The 22,463-nt window shown below is 46.3% G+C and overlaps 1 long non-coding RNA gene across 1 annotated transcript in view; it reads right to left on the bottom strand.

The window, feature by feature from the left end:
- Window positions 1–22,463, bottom strand: part of LOC140213243 (uncharacterized) — a 34,519-nt gene extending 12,056 nt beyond the window's left edge. Inside the window, exons 1-3 of the long non-coding RNA XR_011890191.1 lie at window positions 22,426–22,463; window positions 19,762–19,797; window positions 13,254–13,593 (exon numbers count right to left, since the gene is read on the bottom strand). This is a non-coding gene — a long non-coding RNA (uncharacterized lncRNA). The remainder of the gene's footprint in view (window positions 1–13,253; window positions 13,594–19,761; window positions 19,798–22,425) is intronic.

Genomic DNA, 22,463 nt, shown 5'->3' with positions numbered 1-22,463 from the left:
GATGCTGGTAAAATTCACAGAAACAAGTAAGGTTCGAATAATGAACACCTTTTTCAGGAAGCGTACGAACCGAAAGTGGACCTGGAAAAGCCCTAATGGTGAAACAAGAAATGAAATTGACTTCATACTTTCTGCTGATCCCTGCATACTGCAGGGTGTAGAAGTGATAGGTAGGATAAACTGCAATGATCATAGGTTAGTGAGGGCTAGCATTCACCTCAATTTGAAGAAACAGCTAAATTGGTCAAGAAGAAACAGGTCATCCTATACGCGCCGTGCAGGCCGACGGACGCGCCACTGGTGGCGGCCTTGCGCAGAACACGCGGGAGAGGAGCCTGGCGCGCGCCGTAGTTTGTTGTGTCGTTGATCGTGCTTCTCTGTCTTATTCACGTTTTCAGAGCAAGATAGGCAACACCATTCGCACGTGTGGGGTGGCCAAAGCTTCAGGGAATGCCGAAGAAGAATTGTTGCAGGGTGGGGGGCTCAAATACCGGTGAAAACGTGCCGGCGATACGGTTCTAATCATTCCCGGCAAAGCCTCATCACCGGGAGCAACGGTAGCAAAAATAGATCGTCGCTTCGAAGGGAAATTTCTTGTTCTCATCCTTTCCTTTGTCTTGTCGGTGTTTTTTTCCACTCGATCATAGACGCGTAAGCAACGAAATTCGTCTGCAGTGCAGCATGAGATTTAAAGGCATTTCGCTAAAGTTCGGAATGCTGTTTGCCGCTTATATTGTTTCCCGCTTGTTTACCGCGTTGCGCTAGCTAGGCAGCACGACTGCACGAGCGCATTGCGTTGTATGTTAAAGCTACTGAAGTTTGCAAGAACTGAAATTGTTGGTTTCATGTGGCGCGGTAAATCCTCGCACCAGCTGTCGCGCACTTCATGTTTTTACATCTATTTTATGCGTGGCTTTGCATATGTTTAACTGCTGCTAGTTGCTCCATGTTTAACTCTTGTCGATTCTTTTCAGCTGCGAAGTTTTCACCCTGCCTTGTTTGTAAAGGGTATAAATCACGCTGTGTCTAATCGGAATGATACCAAGGAAGTGCTTCTTTACCAGATTTATTCTTTTCGCCCGAGGGCATCTTAGATATTGTTTGCGTTTTTGGAAATGTGTTTAGAAAATAGGTAGTTCAGGGCGAGAATTGCTAATAGCTGCTGCATATGGTATTTTTGTTCCATTTCTCGCTGAAAAGTTCGTGTCCCGTTTGGGAAGTCATCACACCTCGATGCTGCCTGAGCAAACTTAACACGCCTAGTGATTTGTTTGTTTCACAACGTAGTCCCTTCTTGCATGTGAGTTTTGTACTCAACTGATTTCTTTCTTATACTTACGCTGCAGACGACTAAACCGGGCCTTGCCGCCAGCGCTCATCTACTTTGACTGGCGCTGCTCTGCTTTTAAATATATCATGTGGCACCTCTCTCCAGTAATATAAAAAAGTACTGAAAAGTTAGTGAGTCTTTAGCTTTGTACGTTTCCAAGCAGCTCCCTTGGGGAATTTAAAATTGCACAAACTGCAGCAGGAACGGTAGTTCATCGGCGTGTGCAGCAGAATTGCATCGGTGGTACAGCACTAACACGCGCTTTTATTAACCCGTGTGCTTGGTGACTTCGTTGGCTAGTGTACGCGTTTCCATCAATAAATTGGCAATTACTCCTCTTGAGGCAACTTCGACCGCACTTATTCGGCGATGACACACGTATTCATCGGCAGAAAAATCCCAACGGCATATGCAGACATCGCACCACGCGGATTTGTTTTTTCATGGCATTATTCACTCATCTTGTCGCCTCTCCAGTAATGAATATATCACCTTTGCAAAAATCTCTTCTAGTAGGAGACATCACGCGCTTAACATTACACCATTTTTTGCACGCACTAATACTTTTAAGTATAGCTTTTTCCCTAAAACAATTGAAGCCTGGAATTCGCTACCAGGAACCAACCGTTCTCTCCCATTAAATGAATTCTTGTCTGTACTCCCTCAACACTGCGCCTAAACTTTCTTTGTTGCCTATTGTATTTCTTTCTTGTATTGTATTATCCACTCCTGCTATAGCCCCAGCAGGGGCTGCAGTATGTGTAAATAAAATAAATAAATATAAGTCTACAATAACGACGGGTGCTGATTATTGAGGTACAGAAGCAGCATTACGGCAAGGGTAGAATTAAAAAAAAAAACGATCGACACATAGCATTATTCAACAAAATTTATCGGCTAGTGAACATTAGCTCCACTTTATGTAAATGGGGTTCGTGGCGTTTGTCTGCGGGACACACCTGACACGTATGTGGACCAACTCGTCCCAAACACCGATAACATCGTGTTCATACCCGCTCCCACAGAGGTCAGTGTCTTCCCTACAGCTGTCACTGCAGAAGAAGAAGCTTGGCACCCGAACAAAGGAGAAATCGCAGCCGCGAACTTCAGCCATCCTTGCTGCAAAGGGTTGTCGTCTGCTACTGCTCCCGCGTATACTGTTGGAAGCGTCCGCTAGGTGGCTTTCAGTGGCGCCTCTATAGGCGGTGCACGAGGCGTATAGGCAGTAAGGGTAACAGCAGACAAATTCAGGCTGGTACTTGCAAACAAATAGGCTGCCTTAGAACAGATAGATGATCATGACATAGAGCTAATGAATGAAACCGTAACTAGGTTGGCTTCACAGGCAGCAATTGAAGTGGGAGGCAAGGCACCAAGGCAACCGGTCGGCAAGCTCTCCCAAGTAAGAAAGGACCTAACAAAGAAACGGCAAAAAATGAAAGTGTCCTACTCAAGAGATAGGATAGAATTCGGAACTGTCAAAACTGATCAACAAGGCGAAAATAAGGGATATTCGAAACTATAACGTGAGAAAGACTGAAGAAGCCGTAAAAGATGGACGCAGCCTGAAATCAGTGAGATAGAAACTTGGCATAAGACAAACCAAAATGTATGCACTGAAAGATAAGCAGGATAATGTTATTAGCAAACTCGAAGATATAGTAGAAGCAGCGGAAGAAATCTATACTGACCTGTTCAATACCCAGAGGAGTCAGGATACCTCAAGTAGAAACAGTAATGAACAGGATACAGGAACTCCTATAACTACGATGAGGTCAGAAGGGCCTTGCAAGACATGAAACGAGGAAGAGCGGCAGAAGAAGATGGAATAACAGCCGATTTAATCAAAGATGGAGGAGACGTAATTCTTGAAAAACTGGCGGCTCTTTATACGAAGTGTCAATCGACTGCAAGGGTCCCAGAAAACTGGAAGAATGCCAACATTATACTAATCCACAAAAGGGAGACGTTAAAGAATTGAAAAATTATAGGCCCACTAACTTCCTCCCAGAATTATATAAAATATTTACAAAAATAATCTCCAATAGAATAGGGACAACACTGGACTTTAGTCAACCAAGGGAACAGGCTGGCTGCAGGAAGGAATACTCTACAATACATCACATCCATGTCATCAGTCAGGTTATCGAGAAATTCGCAGAGTACAATAAGGCTCTCAATGTGGCTTTCATAGATTACGAAAAGACATTCGACTCAGTAGAGGCACCAGCAGTCATAGAGGCATTACATAAGAGGAGTACAGAACGCTGACGCAAATACCTTGGAAAATATCTACAGAGGCTCTACAGTTACCTTAATTTTACACAAGAAAAGCAGGAAGATACCTGTAAAGAAAGGGGTCAGACAGGGAGACACGATCTCTCCAATGCTATTCACTGCCCGCTTGTATTCTAGCTATTAAACTAGGAAGGCTCAGGAGTAAAGAACGACGACGAATATCTCAGCAACATTCCGTTTGCTGACGACATTGTTCTATTCAGCAACAATGTAGACGAGTTACAACAAATGATTGAGGACCTTAACCTTAGAGGACCTTAGAGAGGGTAAAAGTGGTGTTGACGATAAATATGCAGAAGAAAAACACAATGATAAATAGTCAGGCACAGGAACAAGAGTTCAGGATCGCCGGTCGGCCTCTAGAGTCTGTAAAGGAGTACGTTTACCTAGGTCAGTTAATCACAGGGAACCCTGATCATGAGAAGAAAATTCACAGAGGAATAAAAATGGGTTGGATTGCATACGGCAGACATTGCCAGCTCCTGACTGGAAGCTTACCATTATCATTGAAAAGGAAGGTGCACAATCAGTGCATTTTACCAGTGCTGACATATGGGGCAGAGACTTGGAGACTGAAAAACAAGCTTGAGAACAAGTTAAGGACCGCGCAAAGAGCGATGGAACGAAGATTGCTAGGCATAACGTTAAGAGACAGACAGAGAGCGGTTTGGATCAGAGAGCAAACGGGTATAAAAGATACTCTAATTGACATCAATAGGAAAAAATGGAGCTGGGCAGGTCATGCAATGCGCTGGTTAGATAACAGTTGGACCATTAGGGTTACAGAATGGGTACAAAGAGAAGAAAAACGTAATCGAGGACGACAAAAGACTAGGTGGAGCTACGAAACTGGGAAATTCACGGGCGCAAGTTGGAATCGGTTGGCACAGTACAGGGGTAGTTGGAGATCGCAGGGAGAGGCCTTCGCCCTGCAGTCGACACAAAACAGGCTGATGATGATGATGATGATGATGATGATGATGATGATGATGATGATGATTGTGTAAATATCTTGAAAAATATCTACAGAGCTTCCACAGCTACCTTAATTCTCGACAAGAAAAGGAGGAAGATACGTATAAAAAAACGGGTCAGACAACGAGAGACAATCTCTCCAATGCTATTCACTGCGTGCTTGTAAGAAGTATTCAAGCTATTAAACAGGGAAGGCTAAAGAGTAAGGATCAAAGGCGAATATCTCAACAGCCTTCGATTTGCAGATGACATTCTTGTATTCAGTAATACTGTGGACGAGTTACAACAAATGATTGAGGACCTTAACAGGGATAGTGTAAGAGTGGGGTCGGAGATCAATATACAGAAGAACAAAGATAATGATCTATAGCCGGGAAAGGGAACGAGAGTTCAGGATTTCCAGTCAGCCTCTTCAGCCTGTAAAGGAGTACGTTTACCTAGGTCAATTACTCACGGGGGATGCTGATCACGAAAAGAAAATTTACAGAAGAATAAAAAAATGTCAGTGCCCTTTCACTCTGTGAAAAAGTGTGACCAGTGAAGCTGTGTATGTGGACCCCTTAATGGTGAACTGCACCTCCGCCGCAGGTCGACCCGGCATTGCACTATCTTCGGGATCGGCACACCAGGGAAGTGCTTAACGTCTGCTTCACCTCCGCCGCGGGTCGGCCCGGCATTGCACATTCTCTGAGATCGGCCCACGTATGGGCAGTTTTTTGCTTACCACAACGGTACGAAAATTTCCTTGGACGGCAGAGGTATACAGCTTCGCTGTAAAAATGGGCTGGAGCGCATACGACAGACATTGTCAGGTCGTGACTGGAAGCTTACCATTATCATCGAAAAGAAAGGTGTACAATCAATGCATTCTACTGGTGCTGATATATGGGGCAGAAATTTGGAGACTGACAAAGAAGTTCGAAAACGAGTTAAGGACCGCGCAAAGAGCGATGGAACGAAGACTGTTAGGCGTAACATTAAGAGACAGGAAGACAGCGGTGTGGATCAGAGAGCAAACAGGGATAGCCGATATTCTAATTGACATTAAGAGAGAGAAATCAAGCTGGGCAAGCCTCCTAATGCGTAGGTTATATAAGTGGTAGACCATTAGGGTTACAGAGTGGGAGCCAAAGAAGGGAAGCGCAGTCGAAGACAGGGGTAATTGGAGATCGCATGGAGAGGCCTTCGTCCTGCAGTGAACACACACACACACACACACACACACACACACACACACACACACACACGCAAACACACACACATATATATATATACACACATATAGTTAGACTGTCGGTGGTCTACTCTAGAACACCGCCAGTTTCATTTCACTCTTCGAAGGGGCTAGACGTGTGTCGAGCGAGCTCCTGAATACTTTGGAAAGTGTTCAACGTGGTTTAAATCATGGATGCGGGATCTCACAGAAGTGCAACGCAATGCTAACGCACTTCTCTCGCATGAACCGCTAAATCGAAACGGAATTTTCCCGTATGTTTTCTTTTCTGACCTTAACCTTGAGCACTTGAACAAACATATTGCTACGAAACAGTATTTCAAATGACGAAGAGCCGAGCGGTAAGAAGACGACGACGACGATTGGAAGCTAGCGCGGGCTGTTGCCTCTTGGCCAAGTGCGGCGTATTCCCTTGTAAATACACTTGTATACAGCTTTTCGTCTATGTCTTCCTACGTAACATATCTGGTGGAGGTGGACGTTCCCTGTACCTTGTCACGGAGCTTCGCAGTGGACGGTACGTCGAGCCTCCCTTCATGTCTCCCGGCGATGACAACTCGAAGCCGCCTCCGACACCTGCTGCCACTTCGACGACCTACATCACTCTCGCCGCTCCGCGTGATCCTGGCGTATTCTCGGGCAAAGATGGGGAAGACGTCGATGACTGGATCAGCCTGTATGAACACGTCAGCCGCAATAACCGGTGGGACCCTACTATTATGCTCGCCAACGTCGTCTTTTACCTCGGTGGCACACCTCGAGTTTGGTATCGCACGCACGAAGATGAGCTCACCAGTTGGGATTCGCTTAAGCAAAAGCTCCGAGACTTGTTCGGCAACCCATACGGTCACCAACTTGCCGCGCAGAAGGCGTTATCCGGCCGCGTGCAGACGTCAACGGAGCGCTACGTCACGTACATTCAGGACGTCTTGGCTCTGTGCTGCAAAGTTGACGCACACATGACTGAGTCCGACAAGGTCTCCCACATCCTCAAAGGCATTGCCGATGACGCCTTCAACTCGCTTGTTTTCAACAACGTGGCGACGGTGAATGCAGTTATAAAAGAGTGCTGCCACCTGGAACTCGCTAAAAGCCGACGTATTGAACAGCAGTTTGCCCGTCTGCCCAACACCCCAGCGACATCTTCCTGTGCCGACGCACCTCGTCCCACCAACACTGGCGATGTTACCCGGATCGTCCGGCGCGAGATAGAGGCCGCCTATCCGGCTGCCTTCGACTCCAGCCCCTCCAACGCACCTGCAGTCACAGTTTCCCTGATCCAGGCAGTTGTCCGCCAGGAATTCGCAAACATGGGTCTTCACACCATCTGCTCGGCCCATCGCCCTGATAACCACCCGGCTTCATCGATTCCGCCCCGTCCTGCATCTTATTACCCACCCCGTTTTCGCAACCCACTGAATTGCGCACTGCTGACGACAAGCCCATTTGTTTTCACTGCCGTCGAATCGGGCACATTTCTTGGAACTGTCGCAGTCGCTGGAGATGCCCGACCCGGTCTACTTATATTGACTACTCTCGCCCCTCAGGTGGCCCTTCTCGTCCCTATGTCGCACGCTCCGATAATGCCGCCACTGATTCTCCTGCGCCGAACCGCCCCTATTATCGTTCGCCTTCGCCCTAACGACGACAATCTCGCTCTCCCCAGCCGCGTCGCTCCTTTTCGCCGACTCACTTCGAACGCCGCTCCCAGCCGGAAAACTAGAGGATGCAGCGCCTCGAGGTGACGCTGCATTGCTCCCTAAGCTGCCAAATCCTCTACTGACGTTGCCCACTCATCTGAACCTTCTTGACGTGTAAGTCGACAGTGTTTCTGTACCTGATCTTATAGACACTGGGGCGCATTTGTCGGTAATGAGCGCTGACCTTTGCAACCGCATGAAGAAAATATACACGCTCGCCACAACGCCTGTCCGTGTCGCCGATGGCAGAACAGCCCCCGTAATTGGTATGCGTGCCGCCCGCGTCTCCTTCGCCGAACGCTCCACTATCGTGCTATTGACAGTCATTGCCCACTGTCCCCACGACATCATCCTCAGCTTAGACTTCCTCTCCGCACATTTTGCTCTCATCGACTGTTCCGCCACTACTTTCCGCCTTGACCTGCCCGTTCTGGATCCCCCTGAACCACACCCCAGTCGCCTCAGTTCCGTCGACTTCGTTCGCTTGGCACCTTCGGCACTGACTTACGTTGACTTAGTGTCATCCACACCAGTGCCCGACGGTCACTACATCGAGGCTCCTATGCAAGACGTCCTACTTACACACATGATCACAGTACCTCATACAGTTTTATCTATTACGGCGAATTGCGTCTGCCTGCCAGTGGTCAATTTTGGCTTGACGACACAAGTGCTGCCACGCGGGATGTCTCTGGCCCAGCTTTGCTCATTCGAGGATAACTCAGTAGCATCTATTGCAGTAGACGACAAATCAGCTGATCCTCCTCTACCATCGCAGTCGGCAACTTGTACCATCGCCGACCTACAGAAAATGATTGCGCCCGACATGCCGTCCGAGCACGCTCGTGACCTCTACCGCGTTCTGTTTTCCTACCACGATATCTTTTACTTTACCGATCGTCCTTTGGCCCAAATTACAGCTGTTAAACTTCGCATTAATACCGGCGATGCCCATCCTATTCATCGCCGCCCGTATCGGATGTCACCGGCTGAGCGTCAAGTTATTCACGCAGAAGTTCGCAAAATGCTTGCCAAGAACAATATTGAACCGTCATGTAGTCCATGGGCGTCACCTATTGTGCCGGTAAAAAAGAAGGATGGCTCATGGCGCTTTTACGTGGATTATCGGCACCTTAACAGGGTTACCAAAAAGGACGTGTATCCCCTACCTCGGATTGATGACGCCATTGACTGTCTCCACGGTGCTCGCTATTTCTCCTCTATTGACCTTCGCTCCGGCTACTAGCAGATTGCCGTGCACGATCTCGACCGCGAGAAGACTGCTTTTGTAACACCCGACGGTCTTTATCAATTCAAAGTGATGCCGTTCGGTCTATGTAACGCCCCTGCCACTTTTGAACGCATGATGGACTCCCTTCTTCACGGACGTTATCGTATTCTCCCCAACGTTCGCTACGCACCTCGAGCGCCTCTCAGCAGTCCTGGACGTTTTGCGTCGAGCCGGTCTGCAACTCAACGCATCGAAGTGTCAATTCGGCCGTCGCCAGATTACCGTCCTTGGACATCTCTTTGACGCGAACGGAGTGCAACCGGACCCAGGCAAGATCCATGCTGTTGCGCACTTCCCTGTTCCGAAGTGTGTCAAGGATGTGCGCAGCTTCATCGGCCTTTGTTCGTACTTCCGCCGTTTCGTGAAAAAATTTCGCAGCCATAGCACGACCACTAACCGAGCTTTTGAAAAAAGACGCCCCTTTACAGTGGGCCGATAACGAGGCCTCTGCATTCTCGCATCTAATCGACCTTCTCACAACGCCTCCCGTTCTGCTCCATTTCGATCCTTCTGCACCTACCGAAGTCCGTACTGGTGCCAGCGGTCACGGAATTGGCGCAGTACTGGCCCAACGCCAGCGTGGCAACGACCGTGTTATCGCTTACGCCAGCAGGCTCCACTCACCCTCGGAGCGCCACTATTCCATCACTGAGTGTGAGTGTCTGGGCCTAGTTTGGGCGGTTGCAAAGTTCCGCCCATACTTATTCCGCCCATACTTATATGGCCAACCCTTTTCCAGTGTCACATACCATCACGCGCTTTGCTGGTTATGCTCACTGAAAGATCCTGCAGGAAGACTTGGTCGCTGGGCCTTACGCCTCCAAGAATATTCGTATACTGTCACCTACAAATCTGGCCGACTACACAAGGACGCTAACTGCCTGTCTCGCTAGCCGGTAGACGAGCTTGACGACGCCGATAGTAGTACCGCCAACGGCATTTTCTCTGTGTCTGCCTTCGCTAACATCGCCGATGAGCAATACCGAGACCTATCGCTGCGAGCACTTATCGAGCGTCTGCGCTCTACACCTACCGATGCATCCGTTCGCCGATATGTCCTTCAGGGCCACATTCTGTACCGAAGGAACTTCCTCCCTGGCGGCTCTGATCTTCTTCTTGTCGTGCCAAAACAGCTACGACAGACTGTGCTCTTTGAGATGCATGACGCACCCACTGCAGGACATCTTGGGGTAACCCGCACGTACTTCTATTGGCCAGGTCTCGCTCGCTCCGTCCGACGCTATGTTGCTGCCTGTGATCCCTGCTAGCGTCGGAAAACACCTCAGGTGCTACCTGCCGGTCATCTCCAGCCGATCACCGTCCCTGTGGAACCGTTCTTTTGTGTTGGATTAGACCTCCTCGGTCCCTTTCCCACGTCATCCTCTGGGAACAAATGGGTAGCCGTAGCAACTGATTACGCCACCCGATATGCTATCACGCGGGCTCTCCCTACCAGTTGCGCCACTGACGTCGCGGATTTTCTCTTGCGTGACATTATTTTACTTCATGGCGCCCCGCGACAGCTGCTTACTGACCGTGGTCGTAACTTCCTCTCGAAAGTTATCGCGGACATTGTGCGTTCCTGCTCCACTCAACACAATCTGACTACCTCATACCATCCTCAAACCAATGGCCTGACAGAGCGGTTAAACCGTACTCTTACCGATATGCTGTCCAAGTACGTTTCCAAAAACCACCACGACTGGGACATTGCCCTTCCTTACGTAACATTTGCTTATAATTCTTCACGGCATGACACCGCCGGATTTTCTCCATTTTATCTACTCTACGGTCGCGAACCGACCTTGCCCCTTGACACGGTACTTCCTCCTGCTGCGATCTCAACAGGCGAGTATGCGCGCGACGCCATCGCCCTCGCCGACCATGCACGCCAGCTTGCACGTGCTCGACAGACGGCCTCGCAAACCACTCAGCAGTGTCAGTACAACGCCCGCCATCGTGACGTGCAGTTTTCGCCTGGTGCGCTCGTGCTCCTGTGTCGCCCTCTCGTCACGTCGGACTTTCAGAGAAGCTCCTTTCGCGATACACAGGGCCCTACCGCGTGCTGCGCCAGGTGACGCCTGTTACTTACGAAATTGCTCCTGTGTGTTGAACCTCGTCCCCTCCTCTGGCATCTAGTGATGTCGTGCACGTCAGTAGGCTCAAAGCCTTGTACACTGCTTCCGAGTCCGGCCTTTAGTCGCTCCGGGACAGCGCTTTTGCCGCCGGGGGCATTGCTACAGAACAGTGTTTACAATGACGAAGAGGCGAGCAGTAAGAAGTCGACGACGACGATTAGAGGCTAGCGCGGGCTGTTGCCTCTTGGCCAAGTGCGGCGTATTCCCTTGTAAATATACTTGTATATAGCTTTTCGTCTGCGTCTTCCTACGTAACAATATTAATACTCTGTGTAATTATCCACATGTTCCCTTTATACTGCACGGTGCACAGATGTGCGCCCTATATTAACGCGAAAGCGTCAAGGGCCCCATGTCGAAGAAAATCTGGCGTCGGCGTCCGCGTCGACCGTTGTTTCGGCAAAAATAATTTCTATCCCCGCATACCCAACGAATCTTTTATCACCAAAGTTGCTCACACATTGTCTTTCATTCTTCACAAAGTTCCCCGGAATTTTTGAATGACAGCCCATAAAGAATGAGACGCCAACAAACACTGACAGTGTTTGTTGGCTTCTCATGATATGACTAATAAAAATCGGGACCCTCGGTTAAACCCCTCTCTTCTCGTTTAGCCCATAAAGAAATGTCTTGTAAAGAGAGACACCGACAGCACATACCTTTTATGTTAAATGTTCTAAGGCTGAAATATTAGAAGTGCGAAACAGTAACACGAGAGCGGCCCACGCAAGGGGCCACGCTTCTACCAGAAAAATTGCTTTCGTGCGTAGCGTTCGCCGCCAGCGTTTCCCGGTAAACACTGCGGTTACGTAAGATGCAGTTGCCGGGAGGCATGAAATGCAGTCAGGGAACTTTGAATGCTATCGCTTTCCACTCTTTAAGAGGAAGCTTTAGCTCGGGCCCAACTGCGACGCGGCCTATTCAGATACAAGAAATACGGAAGAACATTTTGCGGAGATAACCCCCGGACCGATTTGAATGAAATTTGTTGCATTTGAGAAATAAAATTAAATTCTTGTGACTGTTGTAAGCGGAATTTCGATTTAGGGCCTCAATTTTGTTGAAAAGATTTTCAAATATTTGAAAGTGTGATAGTTATAGAAGCACGAAGTTTGAAAATTAATAGCTTTGCATCAAGAACAGATGTTGCGGTTCCGTAAACGGCATCCACTAGATCATTCAAAGCGGACAAATTTCATAAGTCGTTTTATATGTTACGTGAATTCATTAAGTTGTGTACAAGGGCTCTGCAAAAGCTGTATTTCCATATTTCTATTTTTTTTAGATTCAAGTGTAACATGTCAGTTTTGTCCGCTTTAAATGTACTATTAGATGCAATTTACAGAATTCTGATATCATTTTTCGTTTCTGAGTTAGAGTTGTAACCCTGATAGTTTGGTTTTCTGAAGATTTGCAATGTTTGCCAATTTTTCATAAAAAATTGACCATCTAAATGAAAAATTCGAAGCAAACAGTCACTACAATTTAAGTTTTCTTTTAAATGCAACAAACCTCGTCAAATTTGGTGCAGTGGTTGCCGAGAAAAACGAATTCTCCTTTTACGTGTATTTAGATAGGACCACCCGCGCTAAAGCTTCCTCTTAAAGGCGAAGCTTATACGTCCTCCAACTTATTTATGACATTCTGGTGCTTGGTTAAAGTTCTCTCCTTACATATTTTAATTTCCTTGTACCACCACACACTTTCATTATTATTTCATTATTCTCATAGAACAAGCACATTATGTGCATTGTGCTATGAGAAATTAAATAAAATTATTTTTATCGACAGCACCGTAGCTACGACGTTTTTTTTTTTTCTACGGGTGAAAAAAGAATGGCGGTGAACTCAGGGTCCCGATTTTAGCTAATCACAAGAAGGTGGCATTTGTCCTTATCGACTCAGCAAGAGCTATCCTGACGCAGTTAACGTGATCATGAAAAGTATATCAAAATACCCGAAATTTGGCACATCGCTGACGAATGTTCAATCAGTATTTAATTCTGCATTTTATTCTGAACTCCCAAAATCGCTAAGGAATCCGTCATGCCCTATAAATGTATAGAGCAATGGCATCATGTATGATTCGTGTAACCTTTAAGTAACGTCCAATAATTTTTGTGCCTGCGTGTGTCCCTATTTTTTAGACGGCCCTTAATAGGATCGTGCGTCAGATACTCATCCTGATGAAGAAAAAATGGCGGAAGCACTTTAGTTTTCTTCCATTGGCTGTGGTTGCTAAAAATTTCACGAATGTCAATGTAAAGCAAATTCACTCTATGCTTACGCGTTGTTGTCGTTGTACCCGTGCTCTTTGATGTCGTGGTCGTCTTCTTAGTTGTCGTCTTCTTTGTTGTCGTCTTCTTTGTTGTCACCTTTTTCTTTGCTATCGTTGCCTTTGTTGTCACCTTCTTCTTTGCTATCGTTGCCTTTGTTGTCACCTTCTTTGCTATCGTTGCCTTTGTTGTCATCTTCTTCTTTGCTATCGTTGCCTTTGTTGTCACCTTCTTCTTTGCTATCGTTGCCTTTGTTGTCATCTTCTTCTTTGCTATCGTTGCCTTTGTTGTTGTTTCGGTCGTCGTCATCGTTTTCCGCTGTGTCGTTGTGTTTGTTCCTGGCGGGAGAGACTAGTACGCATTTGTTTAATTATAGAGCACTTCTGTAAAATGAGCTCTAGTTTAGAAATGTTTCCTAAACTTAAGTGCGCTGTATGCAAACATCATCACAACCCAAACTAAATGAGTAGTCTTTTGTTCTCACTTATAGCTTTTATTTTTCATTCTGCTCACGACAATGATCAGACATGCTTTATGTACCTGGTATATATGGGGCACGTTTATTTTTGCTGCGTGTTCTATTTCTTTCACTACCGTACTTTCATTATTTTGCAGGTTAGCAAACTACAGGAAAACACACCACAACCATCCAAATCGCTTATTTAGGCTTTAAACACGAGCACATAACGTAAAAAATTTCATATTGTTTTTCTCAACAGCGAAGCTTCTTTTCTTGCCACCAAATGTTTTAGTCGTCGCCTAGCTTAGTGACGTCTTACCACGTTTCTCCTTCTTAAGGAACTTTACCACAGGGACCCGCCAGAACCTTTGTGAACAGCAGGTAATTCGCGCTATTGATACAACAGTCCTCGAATAAATTAGAGGAAACACACTAAGCTTCGTTTTTCTTTAGAACAATGTAAGTTTATTTCTTAAAATATGATCATTAGCCGCGTTTTGTCTATTACTGTAAAAGAGTTGCTCGCTTCGTTTCAATCTGCTTAACATTTCACCTTGAACGAAGTTGCGCATTCAAAAAAAGACAACGACATGAAAAGGCGACGGAGACGGAAGAGCAGCTTTTTTTAATGTGCGACTTGGTTTTTCAAAGCAATGCACCAACTAGCCCAGCAAGAAGTTCTTCTAAACTAGCATTTGACGCACAGTACAAGTTATAGAACTTCATTTCTTGCCTGTTCGTGGGAACATGTAACATGGCCTAATGCAATCGCACCACTTTTTGCTGATTATTTTTTAACTACACCTTTTGTTCCGTATACATTTAGACCTTATGTGTACATATAGTGAAAAAACATTTTTTTATTTAAATTTTAATGGCGGACTGTCCTGCAGTGCTTTTCCGCGTAAGCGTAGATGGCCCGTCTGTGAAATCGGCGAGATTATGTTTGAAACCGCGAGGGACGCGAGCACCTGAGGAGAAAGAGGCCTGGGGGTAGAGAAGAGAATCGCAGCGTTTGCGCCCTCTCCGTTCGTGCTTCGACGCCGCGGTGCTCGCTGTGAATATTCGCGGCGTCTTTTCTTTGCACGTGTAGCAATGGCGCTTTCCATGTGGCACATCAGGGCTGGTATTCTGTAACAATCTACCTAGTGGACATGTCCATTTCATCTGCTGTGGAAGATCTGATCGACTAGGCTGAGACAGCCAATGAGCACGTCAGAAGCAGACGAAATGAGCATACATTGATGTCGACGGTGCGACACCTGGGGACGTATTCTGTAAGAGTCCACCTTAGTAAACATGCTCATTTGATGATGAAAGTTGCTATCATCATCAAATGAGCATGTTTACTAAGGTGGACTCTTACAGAATACGTCCCCAGGTGTCGCACCGTCGACATCAATGTAGCGTCGGCGACAGCGTTCGCGCCCTCTCTGTTTGTGCTTCGATGCCGTAGCGCTTGGTGTGCATATTCGGGGAGAACATAGGCAAACTGCATGTAACCCGCATTCACGAAGTGGAACATAGCTGTAACTTTTATGCGAAGCATATTAACGTAGGTTTCAGGCCTTCGCGCGACGCCCGGCGGTGGCCACCATTGACCCTGAAGTGGGGTCACGTGACATGACATCACGTGATGACGTCACACCGGCTGCAGATGGGGCCTCATATCGCGCCGTCGGACGTCGCCCGGCGGAGGCCTCCACGCTTCGGTTCGCGCCGTCGCGCGCGACGCGGCGGCGGCGCCACCATCACTGCATCACGTGATATGTGACGTCACGCGAGGGATGAAGCGGCGCGCGCCCGCCGTCGCGTCAGTCTCTGTGCCCGCAACCGCGCCAGCGTCTTTGCGCCGGGCGTGTATGCGGTCAACATGCCTCCAAACGCTAAGGACGTTAATAATAGGAATGCAAAACGAAGGCTGCAGCGTGCTACGGAAACCGATGAAGAACGCGAAGAATGATTAACCTAAAACCACGTCTCTGTTACTTAGCCCCATCCACACTGAGGCAGCTGCTTAACATGCTTCGCATCCACTGGGCTTAACCTTGATATGCCTCCAATTTTTTAAAGTTAGTTTTACTAACCGCATCGAGCCGAGTTTAGCTGTCGCCAGCAATTTGACCGCAGCTGCGCCGTAGCCTTGGCAACGCATCACGTGACTCGCCGCGCCGAGCTCCGCCGACACCGCCGGTTTGGCACATGCACTCTCCGCAGCTGGGTCGTCGCCGCCTAACCACGTGACTCGCCGCGCTCCGGGCTAAGAGGAGGGCCGCGCTCGCCTAAGCAGTACAAGCTCGGCCATGGATGAGAGCGAGGCCTTGCCATCTTCTCCGAGCGTTGTGCGGGAGGCTTTGAGCAGTCGTCGCCAAGCGGCGTCTGACCACACCACGGATATCGCCCGGCGAGCAGCTTCACTGGAGAGGGTCCGGAATGCAACAGGCGTCGCACCGTCGAGATCAATATAGCGACCGCGTTTGCGCCCTGTCCGTTTGCACTTCGACGCTGCGCATGTTCGCGGCGTCTCTTTGCATGTCTAGCACTTGCGCTTTTTCTGTGGCACAAATGGCGCGCACCGTCGAACGAAGCGTCTCTACACAAGGCTAATCACAGTCATGTCTGGCCACCGACCTAGGCACAGTCGTCATACCTGGCTTAATGATGATCGTATACCTAAGTGTAATAATTACAGCTAAATCAAAGGTTCACCAAGTGAAACAAAGACTTTACCAGGCTAAACCAAGCTTTCTCTTTGCACATCCAGGGTTAGCTGATTTAAGCGGCAACCAGTTATTTAATTTGACGCTTGCTCTTTCATGAAAATGAATCATTTATATACGAAGAACGAGCAACTTCTTCAGATCAAAATTGATATGAGAATTTGAGCACTTGCAACGTCATTGCAAGAAGCCGTACACTTCACGAGTCTACACAGGCAGGTTACTAATTATTGATTAGTTATCATCATTGCGACACTTTGCGTTACAAAGACCATTCCTCTGAGCAAGCCGTGCCTCTGCCTGAACTTATGTCGGTGCACTACACAGTATGCGTGTGAGTTAGTGTGCTGGCAAACTTTCTTCAGCATCGGCTCACCCACGTCTGAGAGCACGTCGTCTGCGTGGCGTGGGCCATCGCCAACATCGCGCTACAATGAACGACACGCCGCTCTCTTAGCCCGGAATGCAGCCGCAGTTTGTATCAAGAAATAAGCTCAGGCAAAACTTAAAAAAATAAAGAGTCTCAGATAGAACCGGGGGAAAACTAGACATACTAATAACAATGACCTAAATCTAGCAAGAAGATGCAATATTATGGATGTGGCCGGCCACAGGTATACCAGGTACTTCTGCGACAACTATTGCTAAGTGATGAAATACCGTGAATTGAGAGATAAGGACATATTCGTCTGCCAGTGTTATTTAACTGAACAAGAAGGGCACCATAATCACGCGCAAGGGCAGCGAGAACGGGATTCCATTAAAGTAGCTGAACCGAGCAACCGTAGCCAACGGAGGCGCAATCGCTTCGTTCCTTAAACGAATGTTCGCAGCAGTAGCGAAATGCAGGAAGCGCGAGTAAGGCCCGCTAACGAAGAATGACAAAATATATTTTGATTAGACACTTCGGATGGGCAGTCGCATAGCACTTGGGTCATACAACCGCAAAATTACTGTTCACAACATTTTGCATGCCTGCTCGGCTTCAACCTGCTGAGACACCACACGGTCCAATACTGCTGCTACATACTTTACAGTGTTACCATGCAGAAGTGCATTCCATCACCAATTACAGCAATTGCCACTTTGCAAGTTCAGAGCTATAGTTGCCCTTAGTTCCTTGTACCGGTTACTCAAAATATGTTACTGTGATGTTTCGCTTGGTGAACGCAAGTCATGCGCAAACGTATGCACGCCGCGAACATGCTCCTTTTTTCGGAGATTATGAAACAACTTCGTTAAGATTGTGTGGCAGACGCATTAACTTTTGCAAGCCAGTATTTAGAGCCGTCAGCTTTAGGAAGACTCACGGTGTCGAATGTTTGGCACGCTTTTTGAACAGTTGTCCAAACTTTAATAACAGTGAAATAACAGGGCAAGCGCACATTGCTACACATGCAAAGAAGAGGTGCCGCGTGGATGCACGGTGAGCACTGCGGCGTCCAAGCAAAAAGAGAAAGGGCGCGAGCCTGGCGACTCTCTCCTCCACCTCCAGGCGCCTTCCTCCTCCGGTGCTCGCTTCCTTCGCGGGTTCAAACATAAGCTCGCCGATTTCACAGCTCGCCGATCTACGCCTACGCGTAAAAACAGCTCTGTCTAAGTATTACTGATAACAATTTCGTGTTCGTGAAATCGCTACAGTATTTTACGTGTATCAGAGTGCGCATAATTGCTCCTTTTTCTGTCATGTAGCAACATCAGTGCCTTCTCATCTCCATGTTGAGTCATGCTCGAGTTCATTTTCCCAAGGGTCATTCACGTAGAAGCTAAATCTGGGTGACCTTGTTGAGAGACTGCGCGCCACACCAAGTCAAGCCGACATAATTATCAATTTTCACATTTTTTTCTCGAGTCGAGAAATAGCCTTTCGGCTAAGTAAGAAACGCAACGCAAATTTCAAAATTCTCTAGCTTATCCAACAAAACGTACATCCAGGTCAACAGTATCAAATGTACCCAACAATTCCAATCACAGTTAAAATGCTGCCTCGTTCATATCTCACATAGAGTATTTTTTTATGTCTTCATTAAAACTGAGACTGTAGAATGTCTTGCTTCATTGCCTTCATTTCATGAGCAGCGAATCATTGCTAATTTCAAACAAACTTTTATGATATACAGGGTGGCTCTCAAGGCAACTGTGGCAATCGCAGTAGGCTAATCATTTGTGACCGTTCAGTTATCGCACAGTATTTGTGAAAGCCCCTTCAGTCTCACCTCCTTGTACCGAACGTGTGTGAAACGTTGCAGTCTGCTATCTATTCTGTTTTGTCGGCAATGAGCGTATTAAATATTTGAACTATAGCGGTGAAGGCTACGCATGGGAAGGTTGCTGATGCGACACATAGGGCGCTAAGCACATCTGCTGATTCAATAAAAGCAACGTCTGTTCGTGCATAATTTCTCGGCTATATATCGTTAAGATTTCTGCTAGCGTTCACCGTTATACGCAGCTCACGCTTCAACTTCGAAATCTGAGACTGTTTTTGCTTTCTAAGAACGCATGTTGACATGTATAAGCGATCATTCAGCGAGGAACTAATGCTCACGCTTTGTGTTCCTCAAAATCACTGCAACGGAATTGACCTAATCAGAACATGCTAGTTCGTTCCACCCTTCCCTTATTCGTATTATACACGTCGCTTTTACCTCGCTGTCGGCCAAAAATGAATACTGGGCGATTCACAAATTTACATCCTTTTTTCAGAAATTATGACACAACTTCGTCAATATAGTGTAGCAAATATGCATTAACTTTTGTGAGGCAGTACATAGAGCGGGGGGCTTTAGGAAGATTCAAGGTGTCCAATGTTTGACGCGCTTTTTCAACAGTTATGACACGAACTTATGTAAACCTAGGATGGTCACACCTAATACCAGCTGCTTGAAATTTTTCTAACTAGCGCTAAACCTTCATGACTATCACGCACTAATTTTAAGCGAACGTCACATAAAATAGTGTTATTCTTATCCCTGCCGAAAACAATTCATGACGAAAGGCTTCATTGACCGCTGTAATATATGTCGTGGCACATCCTTAAATAGTAATATTTTCCAAGCTGGCACTTGTCATTTGGGTAAATACACATAAATTCAATACTCGTTGGCTTCAACTGCAATGTTAATCATAACAGCGAGAGTTAATTTTGCCTATATGTCTCAACGACTTCATGGCTGTTCTCTCCGCGCGTTTACCCTCAGTCTTTGGCCGACTGCGGCACTCTTCCACTGACATGCTAACAGAAATACGGCTGTCCAGCTTAAGTTGAAGCTTGCCAAGTGTACTATTGCACTTCTTTTTCTTTTTAAGGCCAAAAATGCGATGAACGTTTCTGCTCACCTGTTTTCTTAGATGTCTTGGTTGCTCTCGTAGCTCCTGAAAACAGGTTTTGGTTTGCGTAAAGTGAAATAGTGCTTGTTCATCACGCTAATGTTTGCAAAACATAAAATGTGATTCTTAAAAACAAACACAGAACAATTTAGTTGGTGCGAATACACCAGGTGTTTATTACAAAGACAAGCGATTTCTAAAAATCGCTTGTAACAGATAGCACAATATTGGTATACTCGAAGAGGCAGACTTCATTTGCACGAGAAATCGAGAGATATAATTGACTAATGGGGGCCAGAATTCAGTAATTAAGTTTTTATATAATTCCTTACGACACACATTCTATTTTACAAATTGTAGCTGGTTAGATTGCAAGGCGTATCCGCATTAAAAGAATTCTGTGGATGACACTGTTTTTGAGGTACGTGCCATGAAACGCGTTAAAAATGCACTTTGTAAATGGCGTTTACAAAACCGCCATAGTGGAACAAAATGGCCTTTTGCACTAAGGTAAATGGACTGCCCATGTATGTATTCGCAATGTTTGGGATTTAATATTTCGAATCTGGTGTCATACTGAGAATTCGAACTGGATCTGCCTTACGAACATTGTAATTTTGTCAGATTCGCAAACTCAAATATCTGCCCAAGGCAATCAGTTAAAAAACCAAACCAGTGAATGTTTGGTAATTTATCGATTGTGCGCTGCAATTTATCCTATAAATTATGTCTGTCTGTTTGACCGATCCAGCTGAATAATTAGAATTGTGTTATTTGACCCAGGTGACTTTTTCTTTTAAGTCTCTGCACAAACACAGCACAAGCGGAAAAGGTGCGCCATCTTAGCTCAGACGTGCTTTGTGGGGAAGTGTGCCTGGCGTTATGCGTGCGTGCCGGCACAAACACTGCTTCTGAGAGGTCCCGTTGCAGTCTTTGATTTTGGGACCCTCGTCTGTATATTGTATGTTACCAATTCATTGTATTTAAGGTATAATAAACTGAAACTGAAACCAGCACATGCACGGCCCCGAACAGCGCAGGGCAAGCGAGAAAGTGTTAGCGATCTTGACCGAGTTGTCAAACTTGGTGGCCATATCATCGCGCCGCAGGCTTTACGTCGGAAGAAAGCCAAGCTTCGCAGTAGGTCACAGTGATAGCCCTCTTACTACAATTTTCGATGTGCTTAGTAATCATATATTCACTAAAAACATACCAAACAGTATAGAAAAGTAGTGTGGTTCCTAACCTGCCAAGTAATTGAAATACCAATTCAAGATAAATTGCTACATTTACAAGCTAAAATTTTAGGAGGAATTCAATTTCATAACAAAGCAAATGTTTTATAACTTTTTCAGTTTCAGCTTTCCCAAAATTCATTGCACGAATTATATTATCTATACACAACTCATACCTCAACATTCACGGTGCTGCATATTCGTTACGTAAAACATAAGACATACTTTTTCTGGTTTGGCAGGAAACTCTGCCTGTGCATTTTTTTTTTTTTTGGTTTCGTGTAGTGCCAGAATATGATGGTGCTGCGAAAACTAACTTTTGTCACATGTGAGCGCACTGAATCATTGTGATACGACTCTCAAGCCTCTTTGACAGTGTACATACACTTCAGTCATGTAGGAAGTGCGACGTTTATAGAATACGCGCGTAAACGAAACGATATATGCGCTAAGTTGTTTTGGCATGATTGCTATACCATTTACGCCCGCCGTAATCTCCTTCGTACCTGTGTATTACGATAAGCAGCCTCTACGTAGAATGTGTGAAAGAAGAAAGTCGTAGTAACTGTTGTACACTATGGTCGACACATTACCTTGGTGTCACGGAACGAGAGTGGATGAAAAGGTGGAAGAGTGAAGTACCGCACATCATAGGCTCATTTTTAGGGGAAAGAACGGAAGAATGGAGGGATTGTTCATTTGGGAACAGCTCATTAGGTTGTCTATATAGTATCCGTGTGTACCTTCTTAACACCGCTGGCATGTCCTTTCGGTGAATGCAAATTTTAGTTCGGCTTTAGCTAATGCACATAGCCTCTGATAGAGTCACCTAGGAGCAACGAACTGTCGCAGAATGGCTGAGTAGCTCAATCTTACACGGAGGGATATGAATGCTTGCTAAAACTGCTCTACTAACGTCCCTCTGTAATCTTTGAGCTACATTACTACACAACAAATGGGCTGCTCGTTCATTCCACACGTGGAGCATGATGTGTATCCGATAAAGTAAGTCCTGATAGCTCGATTTCACTAATTCACCTACCTCCACAGACCAATTCAGCAATTTGATCTGGCATTTAAAACAAGCTTTAGCAGGAACTCGGAATGCCTTAGATGCAACGGCATGCACGGGAATTTCTAGGGCCACATTACGAAAAATGCCGAAGGGTTGTACTGAAACACACAAAGGGCCTGACCTTGGCAGCCTTCGCTAAAGCCGTGTAGGGGTGTCAAAAACTGAAAATGTCTCACAGCCCGCAGGGATTAACTAACGCGAGCCGGTGATTTCAAAATTGTAAGACTGACAGCGTGATCACAACTCAAATTGATGCTGTTAATGGTATATATTCTCGTCTACTGCACCTCATAATTATGGCCTACTGCGTTCCCAGATGTGTTTGTTGGCCGTATGAGGCAGAATTTCATTAGGACTTGTTACCTTTTGAAGTCGGCTCCTCCGTCATTCCCTTGGCGTCT

The sequence above is a fragment of the Dermacentor andersoni genome, chromosome 9, assembly GCF_023375885.2.
Source record: "Dermacentor andersoni chromosome 9, qqDerAnde1_hic_scaffold, whole genome shotgun sequence".
Lineage (NCBI taxonomy): Eukaryota > Metazoa > Arthropoda > Arachnida > Ixodida > Ixodidae > Dermacentor > Dermacentor andersoni.
This window is presented reverse-complemented; position numbering and strand designations above follow the sequence as displayed.